This window comes from Syngnathoides biaculeatus, chromosome 13 (assembly GCF_019802595.1).
Source record: "Syngnathoides biaculeatus isolate LvHL_M chromosome 13, ASM1980259v1, whole genome shotgun sequence".
Lineage (NCBI taxonomy): Eukaryota > Metazoa > Chordata > Actinopteri > Syngnathiformes > Syngnathidae > Syngnathoides > Syngnathoides biaculeatus.
Window position 1 is genome coordinate 15,837,999 of NC_084652.1, and position 23,597 is coordinate 15,861,595.

The following is a 23,597-nucleotide window of genomic DNA, read 5'->3' on the forward strand; positions in this document are numbered from 1 at the left end:
TGTTAACAGGCACAGGGCCTGGCTTCCAAGCTTCCATTCCGCCTACTTGTGCTTTTGTGCACTACAGCTAATGCTTTGCCATTCGCCCCGCTGTTGCTTTCTTGGCAGGCATGGGGAGGATTCGGTGGTAAACAAACAGGAAGTGGGCTTCCGGCCACTAAAACAGAGACGGTCCTGTACGGGGTTACTGGGGGGTGGTGATGAGCCCCAAGTTGGTAATTCTTCTCGCTCTGGTGACCTTTAATCTTCATTGTGGGTCTTAAAGTGATAAACAGGAACCGAGTATCAACACTCAGGAACAATCGACATGACAATCATCAATCATCCATCCATCCATCCATCTGACTTTTTGTCTGCCATCCATCTCTCTGTCCATCAGTTCATTCATCCATTCATATGTCGTCCATCTGCTAATTCACTAAACTTCGATGATCCATCAATCTGTCTCTTCATCCATCTATTCATCATTTCATTTATCCTTCTGTTCAGTTCTCCATGCAGCTACCCATCCACCGTCCTCCAGAATCCGAATCGGCTTTATTGGCCGAGTATGTAAGAAAAATTTGTTTCCAGTACTTTGCACCACCCTAATACAACATACATGTTGAGTATGCAGAACAAGAACAAATAACAATAGACAGCCAAATGACAGGGAACTTTTCCCCCCTATAAGAGCTCACGATTGTGCAAAGTTGTGCTAGGATGTCTTCTAACATTTAGAACAGTTAAGGTCCCCCTTAGAGCATTAGTCCAGTGCAATGACGATTGTGTAAAGGGTGTCAAAGTTCACGGAGTGTGTCCAGTTTAAAGTGATGAGTCGTCCAATAGTCTATTGTATATAATATTGAAACTGATTGGCCCAGTAACGTGTGACAACAACTCAAGGCAGAAAACTGGCAGCATGTTGCATGGGAATTGTAGGTTAGCTGTTCAAGAATTTAATTACCTAATTGCAATCCGCCTAACCAATCATTCATCATCCATTCATTTGTTGTCTGTATGTCCGCTGGCTTTTCAGGTGGCCGACTTGGCCTGTGGAATCGTCTTGCCCTGCTGGCAGCACCTTAGTAATTGGGTCAGCACAGGGCAATCAGGGCACAGCTGGCTGATGGCGTGCCTAATCCATGTGGCCTTCCAAGAGCCACATTTCCCTCGGCACGGCTGCACATCCAGCTGTGGAATTGGCGGTGCAATTAGTGCCTCCCCTCCGAGGAAGCTCGCAAGCTGACACAACGGCGGGTGCACAAACGCCATAGCAAGCGCTGACGTGGAATAGATGGGACTCGTGCAATTGGTACGCTGTCGGGAAGAAGAACTATAGTTGGATTTCACTCGGTCCATTGCTCCCCGATGGGGCTAATTATTATGACTCATTTTGAGTTCCTTTCACACCGCTGTCTATTTCCCAGCTCGCTCTCATGTGGATAAGGTCCCAATATAGAATGTGGGTGTGAGCGCGACCTGTGAATTTGTCGTCTTTTGATGTAATATCAGAAGTCTGTGTATAATAGTGATAGCAGGAAGTTTAGTGTGTCATTTTCAACTCCCACACCCCTTTGTGTCGACAGCAATTAGCCGATTTCACGCTGGCTTTCCCTAAATTGACTTATCAGGGGCATAACTGTAGAGATTTATTCGCCTGTCCCTTTCAAATAGAGCTCACCAAAGTGAGAGTTCAAAGAGTCAGCACGTTGGGATTGGTGGGGATGGCAAAAATTGCTTTCAACGGAAGGCAATGTTGCCATTGAATCGCTGGTGTTAAACCTGATACAATTCATAAGAAGGTAAATTTTCTTGACGACGCAACCACTGTACCTTTGCACATTAAGACGTCCTATGTGCAAGGTACTGATATGTGATGAAGTGTTGAAATTGACGTGATTTTCCCGTTTTCTGATGTAGTATGTGAGAATTGTGTTTAAGGGGGACACTGCAAGCAATTAGGTGCTTTCATGCCAGCTTTTCTATAAATTACTGCATCAGTCGTAACAGTAGAGCTGGTATTTATTTGCCTGTGGCATGCCAACTCAAATTTCCATGTTCTCCTGGCAGATATTTTTGCTTGAATTAAGTACCATCTTCCCAATTTTATTACTTTATACTCTTGTTTCTAAGAGCAATTTTTGCCACGTAAAAGGACAAGGTGATTGTTTTACTCTCGTTTTAAAATTAAAATCTATAATTTTAAATTTTCCACAAAAGACAATCACAGCACAGCATATCAAAACATACAAATGACACACAAATGAAGACATGATAAAATAACGGGGGAAGTGGTTAGTAAACATAAACTTTTGAGATCATCGTCCAGGGAAACTGATCTGTTATCTTGACCATGCCCCTCTCCCGCCCCTTTTTTTTTTGCCTATTAAAGATTTTTGGGGTTATTATAATCCAATTGTAATGGATGTCAACTTTTCGCTAATTTTTGCCATTTGTGATCGGGCTAGCGCCCGCAAATGGCAGCGGGCCACTGTATTCAGACATTGTCCTCTCCTGCAATCACGCTTAGCTATCCTCAATATACTGATTTTTAATTTTATATGCCTATAACAATGCAAACATGACATTGTAAGACAATAAAAATGAACATGAGGTACAGCATTCTAAGCCAGCCATCACTTTTTCACTGTTTGTTTTTTGCTAGCTATTAAGGCGCAGATCAGCAGCTGGAAAGAGCTTGGCTTAGCAGTTAGCCCGACCATACACTGCTCAGAAAATGGCACTTTATCATATTGTGGTATTGATTCTAGTGCCCCCTTTTGCTCCAAAATGGTACAGAGGATGACAAACATCGTCACGCTCTCATGATTACGTCGGTTTAATGCTACTTTTAACATCAACAGAACTTTGGGGGATTTCAGGAAAGTGGCTGTGCACTCAACAGGCCTCTTACGAAGCCCATCAGTCTGCAAGCATCTCTCATTGCTCGCGCATCTGTCTGCTAGTGTTTCTCAAGGTTGTGGAAATTCTGCCATCTGCCTTCCATGCGTTCGCCCACTCACATCTGCCCACCCCTCTGTCCAAGCATGCATCAGGGCATCTGTCATATATCGGTCTATACATCTTTGCCTGTCTGTGTGTCCGCCCATTCGTCATCAGTGCAACAGCCTAACCAGCAATCCATGCATCCGTCATCTTGGTCTTCAGTCTGTCCATCCATCTGTCCATTACTCTGTCCATCTCCCCATCCATTCATGCAGCTGTCTACTCATCTATTAGTCAATCCATTTCTTTCTGTCTTTCAGCCCATCAACCCATCTGCCCATTAATCTGTGCTTCCATCCATCCATCCATCCATCCATCCATCCATCCATCCATCCATCCATCCATCCATCCATCCATCCATCCATCCATCCATCCATCCATCCATCCATCCATCCGCACAAGAGTCCACTGGTTGATTAGTTTGTCTGTCTGTCTGCTGACTGCATGAGTCCACTCGTCCATCCGCCTATTAGCACTTCTCAAGGTCATGGAAAATAATGCTAAGCTGTCGGGCCTTGAAAGCCGCCGATTAAACAAACAACAACGAGACTAGTCTTGGGATGAATTAATTCACCTTGTTTCCACCAACAAGAGCCCTTATTACCTCCCCCCTCTTGGTTTTGATCACTTCCCTCATCTGACCTCCTTCCTTCCTCTCGTTATCCGACGGAAATTCTGCAATGGACATTTTTTAATTGATTGCCGCCTTGTCGTTGATGCATTCCCGGTCAGAGCACCCGAGGATTTAGAGACAGCCACATCTTTGTCGGACAGTGACACGCCTGTGTGCCTCTTGGCTATCGACCCCGTCTGAGTGCCAAGGGTCCGGGGGTGAGAGTATGAGAGACCCGAGGTTGCCTTTGTTGATGACTTCAGCTGCTGCCTTGGGAGAGGCTCCTTCACTAAGTGTCTCTTTATAGCCAGATAACGCTGTTGTAATTCATCTGGGTGCCTCCTTGGAGGAGGTATATACGCTCACCTGGAATTTACAGTCCATCCTATTTAGGTGGAACACAATCCCTGGTGCTTGATTAGGTCGAATTCTGGTCTGTGTGGTCTTTTTGTTGTTCTTGTAATTAAAAATGCAGCTGTATCTCTTGTGCCTGGTGCACACCAAGCAAATTGGCCGAACGTGACTCAACTCCGACACAATGTACCGGGTTCTACAATTAATTTCCATGAGTGACTTATTGCTTTTCCCATTCATTAGTAATCACCAATAAAACTTGGTTTTTACCAAAAACACCAGTTTCTGACAAAAGTTGCGAAAACAAACTTTTTATGAAATGAACATTTTGCAGACCAGCGACTTTGATGCTGCTTTTTTTTTTTGCTTTGACACTTCAAATTATAACCCAAGGAACTAAAAAGGAACGGATTTTGGACTGCAAAATCATAGTTTAATTACAGATATGCAACTATGAGAGACACTAACCGGACCGCATGGGTCGAGTTGACCATCACTGCCTTTTGTGGTGGTGTTCATCATTTACTCAATGAACAGCATCCATCATCTTTTATCATGACAGTGACACACACTTTCTACAACCTTCCACAAAATCTACTGTTTTCACCCTACATAAAATCATACATTTAAAATCATCCAAATTATGATAATTATAATCTGTTCAAGTGCAAGGTGCCTGGACTTGCTCGCCTTCCAACATGTTGGGATTTTTCTCCCTCATGATTGACATAATAAGGTGATATTTACTGCCTGACCTTTATCATCTACTCAAAACCTCTGCTGATGCACTGGTGCCATCTACAGGAATCAGTTGGTCACTACAGTGGTTTACAAACCTAAAAACATCTACAGCAGTGAATAAATTTAGGTAGCGCACAATCACTGGTGCCGGATTCAGTCATGTTCTGGTCGAGGTGTACGCTCACTTGGAAACGTAGTGGAACTGCTGGAGTCTACAGCGGGCTCCACTAGGTGGCCAGTTGTTGGGGCGCCTCGGTGGGGCTATCGGACTCCCCTGAGTCCCTTGGTGTGGGATGAGTCCTATCCACCGGGTCTCAGGTGGACCACTGGGCCTTATCCCACCGCTCAATTGATTGAGTGGGGTCCTCAGCCACCCTGGTGCTGGCACAGCATTGACAAAACACGTCTGTGCATGCGAAACAGTCTCAACTCACTCGCATGTGTCCGCAGGGACCCACCCCTGGGACTCTTTTGCTGGGTGTGGAGCCACTCACTTATCGTGAAAAATAACGTATATGAATATATGAATTGCTTGTGTATCCCCTTGCTCACACTCTATGGTGTTTTAAAATTTCTATAGTCAATCCCACCACACTTCAGCTCTACATCCAGATACACAATCCTCTCCTGTCCTTGTCCTGTTCTATCTCGTCCCGTCCTTACCTCACAGGATGGAGCACAACCGCCTAATGCAGCACTCATATCTAATTTTTCACATTTATAGCTATGTAATGATGTGCTTTTCTCGTCCCATTAATAATTAGGGCTTTGTCTTTTGTCTTAGATACTTTCTCTCCTCGAGAAACGTTGCTCTGTTTGACTGATCGATTCTGATTCTCAATATACATCAAATATAATACTAGGAAACCACAGCAGAATTTTAAAAAGTTGACCTAACAGGACCCCCCCCTCCCCCCCAAATAAGCTCTGTGAGAGTTTTGGAAAGTTGGAAAAAGTGGTTTTAAATGTGTAAATGCACTTGTGTACAGGAAGTCTATCTATCTATCTATCCATCTATCTATCTATCTATCTATCTATCTATCTATCTATCTATCTATATCTATCTATCTATCTATCTATCTATCTATCCATCCATCCATCTATCTATCTATCTATCTATCCATCCATCCATCCATCCATCCATCCATCCATCCATCCATCCATCCATCCATCCATCCATCCATCCATCCATCCATCCATCTATCCATCTATCTATCTATCTATCTATCTATCTATCTATCTATCTATCTATCTATCTATCTATCTATCTATCTATCTATCTATCTATCTATCTATCTATCTATCTCTATCTATCTATCTATCTATCTATCTATATAACGCTTGGGGTACAGTGCAGAGGTGTAAAAAAAATAATGGCGGCTCAGCCTTTAGCTCGGCGTACACTTTTGACATTCACCTTTCCAGTGGGATTCTCTGAGAAGTCACAAAAGAGACTGCTGTTTACACCTAGCGTTTGCGTATGTGTGTTAGTTTGAAGGTTCATCATGGTGCGCTTATCCATGTCAAAGAGCAAAGTAGACCGAAACCAAACGCCCGAGTGTGTTTCTGAGTTAATCTTGTGTCCTTATGTCTGTGTGTTGTGTAACACCTCATGCGGGGCCAAGTAAAGCAGCTTACAGGCAGGAGCATCTTCTTTTTCAAGTAAATCTCATTCATTCGAATTAGCTGCACATTTAGCTCAAGTCCACCTGGCTGGGTGTTGCAGCACGGCGGTCAGCAGACGATGCGTTGACATTGTCTTCTCGCATTAGTGTGTTTTGAATTTGTATGTCCTAAAGATCTCTCAAAGATGAAAGACACAGTACATAGGTTCACTGTAAACCTCAGATCGACTTTTGGTTGGTTGAAGACTCAAAATCGTCTTCTTTGTTGTCTGTTAAGAAAACCTGTGAAAAGTGACGACTAACTTATGTTTGATATTTCTGAAATCATTTTCATTGGTTTCTTGAAGATTCTCTAATGTCATGGATGTTTCAAAAAAACTGTCCATAAGTTTGATAATGAGTCAGAATTATGTGTACATAAAACAATAATTCTCAACCGTTGTGACCGCTCTTCATGTGTGCCATGGGAAATTATAAAATTGTATGTAATTGTTAAAAAAATATATATATATTTACAAGAAATAATGTATCTGGGCGGCACGGTGGCGCAGCTTGTAAAGCCTTGGCCTCACAGTTCTGAGGTCCCGGGTTCAATCCCAGACCCGCCTGTGTGGAGTTTGCATGTTCTCCCCGTGCCTATGTGGGTTTTTCTCCGGGCACTCCAGTTGCCTCCAACATCCCAAAAACTTGCAACATTAATTGGACGCCCCTTGGTGTGATTGTGAGTTTGACTGTTGTCTGTCTCTATGTGCCCTGCGATTGGCTGGCAACCAGTCCAGGGTTTACCCCGACTCCTGTTCGTTAACAGCCGGGATTGGCTCCAGCACTCAATGCGACCCTTGTGAGGATAAGCGGTAAAGAAAGTGGATGGATGGATGTTCAAAAATATCTATATTTACAGAAAATAATGTATCTCTGTTCATCTATTTATGCCAGTAAGGCAAAGTGACGAATGGTGTTCTATTCGATGGCAGGAAGTACTGTACATACAATAAAGTAATTATTGTGTCCACTTTTTGTGATATTTTAGTCTGTTGGTTGGTCGTGAGATTTTTCAATTGTTAAAGTCGTGCCTTGGCTCCATAAAGGTTGGAAATCACCATTAGTTTCTCAAAGACTCAAAATTCTGTTTGATTTATACAGCCATGCTTCCTGCACTTTAGGCCGGTGGAAGAGACTGAAATGTTTCCAAAACCAATATTTTGAAAGGTGGAGGCATGCACCGGAAAGTACAGGAATGAAGATTAGCCATAGTAAAACAACGTAATATATGTGCTGAATGAGGCAGGGGATAAGGAAGGAGGAGGCTACAGGGAGAAGAGATGGTGATGACGGAGGACTTTAAATACTTCGGGGAAACAGTCCAGAGCAATGGTGAGTGTGGTAATGAAGTGAAGAAATGGATTGAAGAAGGTTGGAACAGGTGGGAGAAAGTGTCAGATCAGTAATGTGACAGAAAAATCTCTGCTAGGATGAGGGCAAAGTTTACAAGACATTAGTCAGGCCAGCTATGATGTACAGATTAGAAACTGTGGTACTGAAGAGATAACGGGAAACAGAGCTGGAGGTGGCAGAAATGAAGGTTTGGAGGTTCAATCTAACAGGGAACAGGTTGGATGGGATTACAAATGAGAAAAGACAGTTAGAAAGAGCGGTCTTTGATGGTTTGGACAAGTTCAAAGGATATATATATATATATATATATATATATATATATATATATATATATATATATATATATATTATATATATATATATATATATATATAATATATATATATATATAGTTATGCATGGAGGCGTAACTGTAGAACGTTGGGCCCAGAGTTCTGAGGACCCGGGTTCAATTTTCTCATCCCCCCTCCTGTGTGGAGTTTTCATGTTTTTCCCGTACCTGCGTGGGTTTTCTCCGGGCACTCGGGGTTCCTCCCACATCCCAAAAACATGCATTCATTGGAGACTCTGAATTGTCCTTGGAAATGATTGTAAGTGCGACTGTTGTCTCTCTCTATGTGCCCTTAAATTGGCTGGCAACCAGTTCAGGGTGTATCCCGCCTCCTGCACGTTGACAGCTGGGATAGGCTCCAGCACTCCCGCCACCCTCCTGAGGATTCATGTCTCAGAAAATGGATGGATGGATATTGAATATTAAAGGTTAGGATTAGGCATTTTAGCTCTAGAGGAAGACCAAAGAGAAGGCTGATGGATGTTGTGAGGTAAGAGATGAAGGCAGTTGGTGTTCGATGCAAATGGTAGGGATGGCGCCCTGTGACGACCCCTTATGGGATAAATTAAAGGGAAGCATTTAAAAAAGCAGGTATATTGAAGAAAATAAAGACATTCAACAGATGCTAGTGAAAACAGTTATTTTAACGTAACTGAAGACTCAAAACAGCCTTTGCTATTTTCCTTGGGTTGTCAAAGACTCAAAATTGTCAGATTTTTACCCAAAACATTGTCATTTAAGTTAATTGAAGACTCAATTTCCTTTGTTTTGAAGGACAATGAAATTGTGTTTGATGTTTCTTCTTTTACTTCTCGGTACTCGGACAAAATCATCTTTGATTTTTACAAAAATGCTTACATTCGGATTGTTGAAGACCAACTGTCTGGTGAATATCCTGCTGCATGCTCTTTTTTTTAAAGGGTTTTTTTTTCTCCTCCCGAGACACGGCTTTTGTTTTGATTTTTTTTCTTCTCTCCATCGCTCCCCGGCGTTGTTGTTATTCCCCCCTCTGCGCTTTGTGCTCCCCGTCATTAGCACTCGCTAGCTTCTTTTCTTCCTCCGCCATCTCACCCCTACCGCATGGATTCCTCTTGTTCCCTCGCATGCCTCCATTACCGCCCGTGTCTTCTTCCTAATCAGCTTATCCGCCGTGTGTCCAAGCTGCCGTGTCTGCCTTCCTCCTCCTTTTTGTTTTGCTGTTCATTCAGCCGGCGGATTAGAGACGCCTGTTTGCCGCCCTTTGTCTACGTCGCAAGGCGATGGCCGAGACGGACGAAAAAGACAGAGCAGTCCAGACAGTTCACCTCATTTTTTTTCTTCATAAAGATTGGAAATTGTCTATTTCTTTATGAATTTACTTCGCATAGATTGAATGAGGATACTAAATTGGTTTTGATATTTATAAAAATACACGTTAGGTACAAGGAAAACTCATCCTCTTATTCGGTTTCGATGTGAGATGTTGTCTTTGGTCCGACTGTTTTCAAAAACATCTAGGTTCACGAAAAACTAAATTGCGTTTGGTATTTCCGAAAAACACACCTTAGGTTCAGTGAAATCTTTATAGCCTTCAGTGTTTACAAAAAAACCCCAAAAAACATGCAACATTAATTAGACACTCTAAATTGCCCCTGGGTGTGATTGTGAGTGCGACTGTTGTCTGCCTCCATGTGCCCTGCGATTGGCTGGCAACCAGTTCAGGGTGTACCCCGCCTCCTGTCCGTTGACAGCTGGGATAGGCTCTAGCACTTCCTGTGACCCTCGTGAGGATAAGCAGCTTAGAAAATTAATGGATGTATGGATATATTAAATTTATTAAAAGCTAAATTGTATTAAATCTTTACAAAACTTTTTGATGTTTGACTTGTTTAATACTGTTAATTATATCTTCATGAATTTTAGGTATATTGCTGACTAGATTAACATTCATATTTACAAAAACTTGTAGGTTCACTGAAAACTAGTCTTTAGTGTCCACAAAAACACTGCGTTAGGCTAGTTGACCACTATATTGTCTGATATTTTGTTGACTAAATTATCTTAGATCTTGACAAAAACAGATTGAAGACTCTTGTCCCTTGATATTTAAGTCCTTATGTTGTCTTTTACGAAAATACCCAATTTAATTTCAGTGATGACTTTAAATCATCTTTTATAGTTTCAAAAACACAAGTCTTAATTAATCTCACAATTTATTCTGTATGCTTACTAGTTGACCATGTTACTGCCACATTAGGTTCAAGTTTGATAAGGACAAAATGTTCTTTGTTTTATTTAAAAAAAATATATAAGGTTATCTGAGAATGTTTTTGTATGTTAATGAAACTTGATATTTCGGATTCTTTGAAGACGAAAATGTTCATTGTTTTGAAATCCCCCTTGTCACTTTCAATGACGAACTTGTCCTCAATGAGGTTAGGTTAATGGAAGCTTATCCATCCATCCATTTTTTTTTAGGCGCTTATCCTCATGCAGGTCGCGGGAGTGCTGGAGCCTATCCCAGTTATCTTCAACCAGGAGGCGGGGTACACCCTGAAATGGTTGCCAGATGATCACAGTAATTGAAGATTAAATTCAGTTCACTTAATACACTCAAGATTTTTTTGCTTATTAACAAAAGTTTATATTCACAAAAACACAGGTTCACTGAAGAAACTAAATTGTCTTTGATATTTGCAAAAAACTTGGCAGATCTGAATTTTAAGGCTTTGATTGACAACAGCACGTAATCTTGAGTCTGAGCATACAATATTTTCTGGTATTCATGATGGTGATGGTGATGATGCTTATGATGGTGATCAAGATGAATTTCAAACATGGCTAGCAAAATTCACCCAGAAGACCGAGTGCGTGTGCCAAGTGGCGTGAGTTCCCCTGAATCCCGGTCGGTGACTGACTGCCAATCGATCGAGCAGCCTTATTCCTAACGATTAAACGCCAGATGTTTTTTTTTCCCCATCCCAGTCTGCAGCTGTCCCCGGCGAAAATGAGTCATCACTCTTAAAAAAAAAAAAAAGAAAAACAAACTCTCAAGGTTAACTGAGTGAAGTGATTTTTATGTTCCCCGACAGGCACGCTTGTTTACATTCAAACTGAACACAATCACTCAATTGCTGCATTATGTCTGTTATGCCAATTGATGCCAAACTATTAAGGCTCGTGACAAAAATGACAAAATGATGTGCGGGAAGTAGGTTGGCTGATAGTAATACAGAAAAGCTGTAAAAACATCCTCATTCAGTGTAAATGGGGCATTTACCAATTGTCATCATCATTTTGGGCTAACACAAGGTGCGAATGGGATTAAACGAGTCACAGTGGATCATTTTTGTTGACTTTAGACTGCCGTTTCACTGATGGTGTGAGACAGGTTTTGGTGTTTACGAAAATGTGTGCTTCAACTTAATTGGAGAACAAATTCTCTTTGATGTTTTGTGATAACTAGTGATGCATCGAATGTTCCACCGCTAAATTTTTGAGGCTGAGAATGGGCCAAAAATACAATTTTTGGGGGGTTTCGGACCAAAAGAATTTTGTCACCAAAATCCAAAATTGAATAACTGAAAAAAATGTTATCGTATGACCAAAAACCGTACGGCTATAGAATATACTACATTTTCCTTTACTTACTTACTTTACTTCATGTCAATCTAAGGAGTAATGATGCGAAAACGTTGAATTGTCTTGATTGCCTTTAAAAATGTGTACCTTAGGTTAATTGAAGATGCTTACTTTGTCCTCACTGTTGACGAAAATGTGGACTTGTTATTCACCAAATACACTCATCTTTTAAGTTTGCAAAATCAGGTTCCTTTGGTGAATTGTAGACCCCAAATTGTCCTTGATGTTCTTGAAACGGTGTAGATGCAAAGTTGTCTTGGATTATTCTCAGAAATGATGAGGATTGATTTCTCCGTTCAACGAAACTCGTCTTTAATGTTTACGACAGTGGAATTCACGAATTCAGATGCGTTATCTTAACTTCACTGAAGATAGATGGTCGACATACAGCAACTTAATTTTATTAGGTTTTTGTTCATTTTTTTTTTAACCAAAGCACCTATATCTTCTTGTTGTTTTTGACGAAATTTCTGTCAGGCATCAAAGCCAGTGTTCCGTAAAACAAATTTATCTCCATCCGGCATTGCTCCGCGGTGCTTCCCAATCTCGACGTCCCACACACCGCCCTGCCATTAAACGCCACGCCGTATTATTCAAATGCCCTTTGCATTCTTACAGTACCTGGCATTTAGTGTCAGCCATCATTTACAGCGCTGTTATAATTGGTTCAAGCTTTTCGCACGTACCCTGCGCAGAGCAAAAGCGGCGAGAGTGCCGTTGCATGATGGGAGGCGGGTGGATCATTAGACGTGATAGCGATGTACTTTTCAAGTGGAAAAGGTCGTCTTTTATGAGGCCTTCTTGAAAGGCGGAGAAAATGATGACGCGCGGGTTCCTGCATGCAAAGGGGCGAGTGATGTGAGGCAGTGAGCTACGGCGGAAAGGTGGAGGGTAAGGAGTAAGGGCCACGGGGGGTCATGGCCAACGTTTGGGGAGCTGCTGGCTCCTGGGTAAGCTTTTAATTCCATACACTTTTACTGTATAATGTATTCTTGGCACATTTACTATCCTGCCTTAAATTAAAACCAAATGCTTTAACGTAGATTCTTTTAATTTATGAGAGCTCTTGATCGAAATTTCCCATTTTGGGGAACATTAATGTGACTATAGTGTTTATAAAAACATGAGGATCATTAAAGACTGAATTGTCTTAGATGTGTATTAAAACAATCAAAAAATTATTTGACTAAATTGTCAATTATGAAAATGTGTACTTAAAGTTCAATGAAGACAATGGTCAATATTTACAAATACGTGTACATATGTTACCTATGATGAAGATTATTGTTGTCTTCATCCTTTAAAGAAAATGTGCATGTCATGCGAGTTAGATAGTTTACATTTGTTTACAAAAACTTTTCATTAGGGCTGGCTGATGACTTAAAATCCATTTGTAGCTGATGAAAAACGTAAATACTATTTACTGTCTACCAAATGTGAATGCTTGTTGAAAACACATTTGCTTTGATATTTACAAAAGGTTACATTTACTGAAAATTTGGATCCTCATGGAAATGTGTACATTTTGTTGGCTGTATGAAAACATGAATATCAGGTGTGTCAAAGACTCATGTCATAGAGATTGACAAAGACATACGTTTCTTTGAGGATTAAATCTCTCATCAAAAAATCTAAATCATCATCTTTGATTTTTACAATATCATTTGTCTTTGATGTTTAGAAAAATACTCTGAGGGAAGCTTTTAAACAGAACAGCGACACAAGGAAAACAACTAAAAATCTGAGTTTGTGGTGTTGTGAAAAACAATCTTTTGTTAAACCATCTGAAGGAAGCTAGCCATCCCAAACCTCAGGTCATACACTGCCCCCTACTGGTCTGGAGGATAGACTATGGCACTTAACCAAAGTGACTCTAGGAAATGAAAAACAAGTGTGTGCGTATTTGACAGGCCATCTCGTCCCACCAAACATAATTCATGGCTGCCAAAACATGACAAGCATGTGTTGTTGTGATTGTGAGCGCGTCCGCGTGTGACAGCGGCCACAAATCACAGGCTCCAAACAGCGGCCATTAAACTAAAAATAAACACCTGTCACAGATCTCTTCACTTCCAAGTGAGCGTCATAATCCTCATTAAACCACCGTTTAGCGTACAAGCCACATTCTCTATCAACACGGTCCTTTCGTTTATTTATTTTTTTCATACCGGCCACCTGTTTCGGATGATTTCCCGACCAGTTAAGCGCTTCATAAAAGTGGGCGGGGACCTTAATGACAGCGATCCACTTACACCAACAAGCTCGCGGCGACAACACTTGGCAGGCGACCAATTTTGAATCCCAGCAATGGCCGCTCATTACCTTTTGCTCCTGTTTCCAAATTCTCTTTCCTACACATTGACTAACCTTTTATCTCCTGTTTCTGACTCCCCCTCTCATACTTTTGTTTCAATTATTTTTTCCATTTTCCTGGTAGCTACCTTTTTCCCACTGTGGTAATTTTCCTGTTTCCTCCCTGTTTTCCCTTACTTTTTCCTGCCTTTATTTTGGACTTCACTTTCCTACCAGGTCTCGTTTCCTACTCCCCTCTTTCCTGGCTTCTTTCTCCCGTTTCATTTCTTTTTCCATTTTCCTGTTAACTGTTTTTCCCACATTTCCTTCCTTTCCCCCTCTGAATTTTCCATCCATCCATCCATCCATCCATCCATCCATCCATCCATCCATCCATCCATCCATCCATCCATCCATCCATCCATCCAACTGAATTATCAGTCCATGAAACTTTTGAGTTCCTTTTTTATTTTTGGCTTGTTAGTCAGCACCTTCCATTCATGTTCAATTACATGTACAATTACAGTACAAAAAAGAACTTGATAATGCATATTGTGGAAACATCTTCAGAACGTTCTTACGAGATTTCCGGTTGGTTCTTTATGCAAGAGTGTCTTTCAAAAATGGCCTTGCATGTTCACGAATGTTTATTCGGGAATAAGTCTCGGCCACTTATCCTCACAAGGGTTGCGTTGAGTGCTGGAGCCTATCCCAGCCGTCAACGGGCAGGAAGTGGGGCACACCATGAACTAGTATCCAGCCAATCGCAGGGCACATAGAGACAAACAACCGCACTCCCAATCACACCTAGGGGCAATTTAGAGTGTCCAATTATTGTTGCATTTTTTTGGGATAAGGGAGGAAACCGGTGTCCCCGGAGAAAACCCACCCAAGCACGGGGAGAACATGCAATCTCCACACCGCCGGGTCTGGGATTTAACCTGGGACCTCAGAACTGTGAGGCCAACGCTTTACCAGCTGCGTCACCGTGTCGCCGAGATACATTATTTCTTCTACCTTCTCCTAATTTTCACCCTGTTTCATACCTTTCTATTTCTTCCCGTTTTCATTCATTCTTTACCATTATCTCCCATTTCCTAGCCTCCTCTTTCCCATCTTTTTACTCCCGTTTCACTTCATTTTCCTTTTTCCTGTTTACCATGTTTTTCCCCCCATCTCGGACCTTTTTCCTATTTCCTCCCTGTTTTTTTTTCCTGGACTTTTTCCATTTCCGACTTTCTCATTTTCACTTCCTCCCTGTTGATTACGTTTTCCGGTTTCTCCATTTTTCCCGTTACGTCCCCGTGACATTTCCAGCTTGTTTCCCCCTTATTCCCCCTTTTCCTCCTGAACCTCTTCCTGTTCCTATCATTGGTTCCTTCCTTTTCCCTGCAATCTTTATTGTTCAGCCTGTACTTGAGTCTCATTAAGATTTTTAGTCTCAAGCACACAAGTACAAACACAAATGCTCTCCCCTTTTTTCCCGTTTCCTAGTCCCCTTTACTGACCTTTTTTCCCCCCAATTTGTTATCTTCCATTGTCTTGTTTAGGTGCTCAGCCCAGCGAGTACTTGAGTGTCATTAAGACTTTTTTTCGACCCAACAATAGCACTTAACGGCAAAAGGTGCAGCAGCAGTGCCATTGTTTTGTTCTTGATTGTCTTTTTTTTTCCGAGTGTGATGTGTTATAAAGCGCTATGCTCCAGTGGCTGTCGCCTCACAACAATAGCATTGCAAAAGCATCGCAGGCTCCAATTTGTGCCGACTCAGACCTTTCTGTGCGGAATATGCATTTTGTCCGGTAATGAATGAATGCCATGTATTTTCATTACACACATAGTACAATGAGATAGGAGGCTTGGTTATGGTTTATTGAAGAATCTAAATTGTTTTTGATGTTTTTGATGAAAACACCTATGGTAGGTTCATTAATTATTCACGATGCCTGAATTATTTTTCATGCTATAAAAACAAATTAGAAGAAAGTGTTGACTCTTTACTTTCACCACACACAAAAAGTACTTCCTCACGTTTTCTTTTCTTTAGTTATTAGCAATAGACCACCGGATTCTGACCGGATTTAAAAAATTAGCTTTTTCTAAAAACAAAACCGTTATTTTGTCACTAATATTTTGGGCTTTTGTGAAATGTCAAACTATAAAACGATAAAGACTAGCCTGGGAAAAGTCTTTTGATGGCAAAATAACAATTTATGCACACATAAAGAAATGAGAACCACGCCATTCATAAATAAATTGGTGAGATCCTCTTGCACACATACCTGCTGAAAAACATTCTTGATGATGATGACGATGTATACACACATTGGTGGAAGTGTACAGTTGGTTTTCAGTGAAGTGACATTCAAAATATCTGTAATTCGATTTTGAAAAGGCTATAGAAATCTGTTCTTTCAACTAGTAAGATATCGTAAATGAACGATGAAGAGCAAATTATGATGACCATGCTGCTGCTGTTGATTATGATGATGATTGTAATGATTATTTGTCGATATCTTGCAAGTGATAATTCGCTGGCATTGGCATAGGGCGCCCATCTAATTGTGTTCACGAGCTCCATGCCATGATGAAGCCGCTCGGCCTGGAGGCATGACGATTGTTAGAGGCACTAACGCGACACTAACACAGTGCTAACGCGGCTACTGTATGTTTGATGAGCGCCTTGCTGGGAACATCTCATGATCCTCTTCAACTTCCTTCAGGCTAAAAGTCTTTCTGATGGAAGCCAAGAGTCTCAGTTTACCCTCCTCATTTGCTTCTTTTGCCTTGTTTTTTTCCCCCCCATTCTGTGATGAATTTTTAAAGAGTTCTGTGGTTTGTGTATCAGCTCCGCCGTGATGTCTTCATAAGCACTAAAAAGCACGAGGACATTTTGTGTTGTTTGTTTGGGAAGGTCTTAGGTTTGAGCCACACTTGTCTAAAAGGATCAGCCACTATACACCACGACCTTGTTCCCTTGTTTCATCAGCCTACCTGTAAGCTTCTGCCTGCAAGGATGTGGTTGGGTTTTCCAGTGGAGAAAATATGTATTTGAACACCCTGCTATATTGCAAGTTCTCCCACTTAGAAACATGGAGGGGTCTCAAATTTTCATCGTAGGTGCATGTTCACTGTGAGAAAGATAATCTAAAAAGAAAAATCCAAAAATCACAATGTATGATGTTTTAACGATTTATTTGTGTGATACAGCTGCAAATAAGTATTTGAACACCTGAGAAAACCAATGTTAATATTTGGTACAGTAGCCTCTGTTTGCAATTACAGAGGTCAAACGTTTCCTGAAGTTGTTCACCAGGTTTGCACACAGTGTAGGGGGGATTTTGTCCCACTCCTCCACACAGATCTTCTCTAGATCAGACAGGTTTCTGGGCTGTCGCTGAGAAACATGGAGTTTCAGCGCCCTCCAAAGATTTTCTGTTGGGTTTAGGTCTGCAGACTGACTAGACCATGCCAGAACCTTGATATGCTTCTTACGGAGCCACTCCTTGTTTTTCATGGCTATGTGCTTCGGGTCATTGCCATGTTGAAAGACCCATCTTCAATGCGCTGACTGAGGGAAAGAGGTTGTTCCCCAAAATCTCACAATACATGGCAGTGGTCATCCTCTCCTTCATACAGTGCAATCGTCCTGTCCAATGTGCAAAAAAACACCTCCAAACCATGATGCTACCACCTTCATGCTTCACAGTAGGGATCGCGTTCTTTGGATGGAACTCATCAGTCGTCTTCCTCCAAACACAGTTAGTGGAATTATGACCAAAAACTTCCATTTTGGTCTCATTGACCACAAAACTTTCTCCCAAGACTCCTCTATATCATCCAAATGGTCATTGGCAAACTCAAGACGGGCCTTGACATGTGCTGGTTTAAGCAGGGGAATCTTCCGTGCCATGCATGATTTCAAACCATGACGTCTTAGTGTATTACCAACAGTCACCTTATAAACGGTGGTCCCAGCTCTTTTCAGGTCATTGACCAAATCCTGTCGTGTCGCCCTGGGATGATTCCTCACCTTTCTCAGGATCATTGAGACCCCATGAGTTGATATCTTGCATGGAGCTCCACTCCGATTGAGATTGACCGTCATGTTTAGCTTCTTCCATTTTCTAACGATTGCTTCAACAGTGGACCTTTTTTTTACCAAGCTGCTCGGCAATTTCTCCGTAGCCCTTTCCAGCCGCGTGGAGTTGTACAATTTTGTCTCTGGTGTCTTTGGACAGCTCTTTGGTCTTGGCCATGTTAGAAGTTTGAGTCTTCCTGATTGTATGAGGTGGACAGATGTCTTTATGCAGGTAATGACCTCACACAGGCGCATCTGATTCCGGATAATACATGGAGTGGTCATACATTGTGATTTCTGGATTTTTCTTTTAGATTACCTCTCTCACAGTGGACATGCACCTACAATAAACATTTCAGACCCCACCGTGATTTCCAAGTGGTAGAACTTGCAATATAGCAGGGTGTTAAAATACTTATTTTCTTCACTGTAAGTCTGAGTGAGTATTTCAAAGTCAAGGTTAAAGTTTCAAGTTAGAGTTCCCAATTATACTTTCAATCCATCGTCAGGGTACCCAAGAGTTAGGGTTTCAAGATGAGGATAGAGTTTGAAATTTGTATTATTATTTTTGTCAGGTTTCAAACAAAGGTTTGTGGGTTTTCAGTAGGGATCCAAGATAGATTTAAGGTTTAAAAATTAATAATTCAAGACAGGGTTTCAAACAATGGCTTGTGGTTTTTCAAGATGGATTAAAGCCAGGTTTAAAGTATCAATTTGTGGTTTAAAGCCATGAGTAGGGTTTCAATATCCGGTTTTAAGACAAGGTTCGAGCTTGAAGTTAAGTTTTTAAGTCATGTTTACTGTTTCAAAATGTAGGTCCTATAGCTCAGTGGTTAGGGCATTGGTTTGGTAAACCAGGGGTTGTGGGTTCGTATCCCACCAGCGTCTCCACTCCCTGAGAAGGGTTGCGTCAGGAAGGGCATCTGGCGTAAAACTTGTGCCAGACAAATATGTGTGTTCATTTGAGATGACACGCTGTGGCGACCCTGAAAGGGACAAGCCGAAAAGAAACTACAGGAGGCCCCGTAGCTCAGTGATTAGAGCACTGGTTTGGTAAAACCAGGGGTTGTGGGTTCATATTCCACTGGGGCCTCCACTCCCTGAGAAGGGTTGTGTCAGGAAGGGCATCCAGCGTAAAAATTGTGCCAAAACATATATGTGAGTTCATCTGAGATGACACACTGTGGTGACCCCGAAAGGGACAAGCCAAAAGAAACTATTGTTTTAAAGCCAGATTTAGAGTTTCAAACTATATTTTAAAGACAGTTAGGGTTTCAACTCTGGTGTAGCGTTTGAAATTGGGGGTTTTAAATACAATGTTTGGTTTTAAGGCAAGGGACTTAGAGGATGGTTAGGGTTTTAAAGAATGGTTTTAAGACAGTGTTATCATTTCAAATCACCATTTCAAGTTAGGGTTTTAAATTACCATTTCAATCCTGGGTTAGAGTTTCACAGGGTAAAAGGTTTTAGAGAAGGGTTTGAAGCTAGGTTCAGAAGCTCAGTCATCCGGGAGGGGGTCAGAGTTGAGCCACTGCTTCTTGGCATTGAGAAGGGTCAAATGAGGTATCTTAGGTCTCTGGATAGAATGCTTCTGGATCCCTCCCAGGTGAGGTGTTCTGGGCACGTCCCAATGGGAGGAGGCCCCGGGGATGACCCCTTACATGCTAGGGAGAACGTCTCCCAGATGGCCTAGGAACCAAACCCTTCGGAAGAGCTGGTCGAAGTGGCTGGAGAGAGGGATGTTTAGGTTTCCCTGCTTAAACTGCTCTCCCAGGAACCCTACTTAGGATAGACAGAAGAAAATTGATGGATGAATGGATGATCGGTCAATCCTGGATTAGGATTCCAAAGCCTTAAGAGTTTCAAAGTCAGGTTTCAAGATAGAGTTAGGGTTCAAACCAGAGTTTTAATACAGGCTAAGGGTTTCAAACAAGGGTCGGTGTTTGACAGTAGGACCTTAAACCAGGTTTAGGGTTTGAAGCTGGGTTAGATTTAACAATTAGTATTGTTATGGCTTCAAAGTATGACTTCAAGAAAAAGGTTAGGGTTTTGAATTTAAATGTGGATTCCAAGTTGTTCTTTTAAATTACCATTTAATGCCAGGGTTATGGTTTTAACCAGAGGTTATGGTTTGAAGTTAGGGATTCAAGACCAGGTTATTGTTTGAAATAAAGTTTGTTGTGTATTGTAGTGCTTGTAAGGTCTCGGGTATGATGTTATCTAAAAGGCTCAGTGACATTTTGTGCTTGTTTTCAGCCTGACCTTGTTTTCCTGGTTTCATCATGTAGGCTACCTTTTAAGCTTCCATCTAAAAAGACAGAAGGGAAACGGCAGAAGGACATTCACGTCATGGAGGTCACTTGCTGGCGGAATGATAACATGCTGACATTTCCTCCAAAAAACAACAAGGCAGTACTTTGAAATGATTGACGGTCCAGATTAAAAACATTCAATATCAAATCAAGCGCCCACACGTTTGTCACCCGGGAAATCAATGAAAGATGCGAGCATCCATCCATCCAACTTAGTTTATTTTATTGATTGATGATCTCCCGCAGTCCCTCAAAAATATCATCTGCATGGAAGATGCTGAAGTGTCTTGAGGTTAACCAAAACACGATGATGTAAATCAGAGACTTAAAATTGTTTTCAGTGACTCTAACAAGGGTCACGCTTTCTTGGTTGGGTTTTTCAAATTAGCCTTTCAAGCCTTGGCAAGGGGTTCAAAAAACGTTCCATCTGTCCATCCATCCATCTTCTACCACTTTTCTGGGTCGGGTCACGGGGACAGTAGCTTTAGCAGGGATGCCTAGACGTCCCTACCCCCAGCCACTTAAAAAAGGATTGAGGTTTTCAAATTATTGTTTTAATCATAGGTGAGGGTTTCAATGTAGGGTTTCAAGTCAGGGTTCAGGTTTAATTTAAGATTTTCAAATCAGGGTTTCTAAACTGGGTCAGAGTTTGCAGCTTTAGTTAATGTTTCAAGTTAGGGTTTCAAGCCTGGATTACAGTGTCAACCAAGGGTTAGGATTTTAACTAATGCTTTCAGCCAGGCATTAAGCTTTCAGACCAAGGTTAGAGTTTCGTTTAGGATTTCCAAAAGTGATTCTTTGTTTTTTTTCAAAGACTGAATGAACGTTGTCAAAATATCTTGACTTTGTTGTTTGATGTTATCACGGCACGTTATCTAACTACACACAAATGACGTGTCAAAGCTCGATTTAAAAAAGAACAAATCGCTGTCCTGCCATAGATTACAGAACAAACCATTTTTTAATATGACACAAGCGAAAAACCTCCTTCTTGGACCTGGCCTTGGCCTGACCTTTTAGGGGGCATCTTTGTTTCCATGGTGAATGTACAGTAAAGTACAGTAGATGTCAGGCGGCACTTGAGGACGTCAGCTTAAGGCTCTTTAAGAAGCTCATTCAATAAGCATCGGGTCAAAGCAAAAGACTGACCTGCTTCAAAGTCAAAACAAAGGCGTTCAAACTCCGCCACCATCAGCTCCTTCCTCTTGCCCAATTGGCAGAGCCTGCATGTCCTCGATGGCCGTATCATACATTCAATTCATGAAAATGCATATTTTATGTCATTGAATACACAAACAATGTGTATAACAAAATAGGTTTTCGTCTATTCTAGGCTAAATTGTGTTTGATAGTTACAAAAAGATGTGGTTTTGTTTGGTTCTTTCAAGACCTGAAATTGTCATTGATGTTTATGAATACATACATTTGGTCCGTTCAAAACTCCAGGTCATCTTTTTTGTTTACAGCAACAGGTCTTTGAGTTCATAAAATATAATAGTCTTTGACAGGTCTTTGAGTTCATTAAAAATAATAATTGTCTTTGACAGGTCTTTGAGTTCATTAAAAATAATAATTGTCTTTGATGTTATGAAGCCTAGTACTGCACATTTTGTCTCTTTTTAGACTAAATTGTCTTTAATGACTTGGAAAATAATACAGCCTTGGTTTATTCAAGACTCAAAACTGGCTTTATTGATTGCAAAAACATGTATTTTAGTTCTCTTGAGGACCCGAATGTAGCGCCTCTCTAGTATAAAATATTTCGACGAGGTAGCCACCTGAGTTCTTTCCTCACTCCAAAGTAGTAAAGTAATAAATTAACTCAGTGGTAATTACTCTAAATGTCCATTACAATTTTACTCTTTACTTGTGCATTTAATTCTCTGTCAAAAGTCTCTGAAATAACGTTTCCCTTATGAGTAACGTTAACTAATGTAGATAACCCGGCTATCTTATAAACTCCCCACTTCTAACTGTCTTGCAGATAGTCAAATAATACACCTTGTTATATAACAAAAAGTGTGAACATTTAATAACAAAATAAAGGATGGAAAATCAAACATGTATAGACAACAGTCAAATAAACAAAGTCAATATAACAGGTACACAATGCACACATGCTAAGCTAAGGGCCCAAACAAATATGAATATAGCCGGCAAGCAAACGAAATTCAAACCCCAATGTCACTGTGGTGCTTCCCAAGGCAGGAATGAAGAAAGGTGAAGATGGTCTTTCCTCTGTCCAGCGTCCTCACTGTCCTCATCCTTTCTTTGTTCCTTGAAGTCCAAAGACAGGCGTCGCTAGCCACGTTAGCTCAACGCTAGCATCCTCATCTTCTTCCACGTAGTCCAACACAGGCCTTGTGAGCTAGCCTTAGCTGGTTGCTCGCGCCCAAGCCAAGTCCCATGCATGCACTTAGCCTCTGTGGTAGCAGCTAACTCCACCACGTTACGGCGTGATTTGAGTAGTCCACTCAAACGACACACTATCCTAGTTGAACTTTCAACAGTCCTTGTCAAACACGTTCATTAACTTTAGATAAATGTCCACCATTCACTTTCTTTGTCCTCAAAAAACCACTAGTACCTTGCACTCCCCTCACACCGTCCAGCTCTTTCTTTCTCTCATTTCTCTCTCTCTCTCTCTCTCTCTCTCTCTCTCTCTCTCTCTCTCTCTCTCTCTTCTCTCTCTCTCTCTCTCTCTCTCTTCTCTCTCTCTCTCTGTCTCCTCAACACATCACTTCATGTCCTTCTTAAAGAATGGTTACAACAATAAAATGACAAACAAAAGTATTTCTTTTTCACAAATGAATCAAACACATTTAAATACAAATCCCTCCAAAAGAAAATACAGTCAGCACACACAGTTTAACAGATATTCCACCACATTGCATAAAGAAAACCTATAACCTAATTGCTACTCTTTTATACTGAAATTTTACCTGTACCAACTTTTAACTCGAAGTAGTCTTTGATGTTTGCACATAGTGTGTGAAGCTCATTCAATACTTAAAACTGTCCTTCATGTTTACAAAACATATTTGGCTAGTGGAAGAATTTGTCACTGACGTTTATGAAAGCGTGCCGTTATGTTCAAGACACAAAAGATTGTTGTTTGCAGAAGCAGATATGCACCTCCATTGGAGACTCAAAGTTGTTTTTAATGCTTACAAAAACACATACACTTGGTTTCTTGAAGACTCAAAACAATCTACAAAAACGTACAATCTGATCAGTTTGGGAATC

General features: G+C 41.1%; 1 protein-coding gene across 1 annotated transcript in view; it reads left to right on the forward strand.

Moving 5' to 3' along the window:
* cadm3 (cell adhesion molecule 3) overlaps positions 1-23,597 on the forward strand; it is a 126,751-nt gene that overhangs the window by 13,814 nt on the left and 89,340 nt on the right. The gene's annotated exons all lie outside the window — the stretch shown is intronic.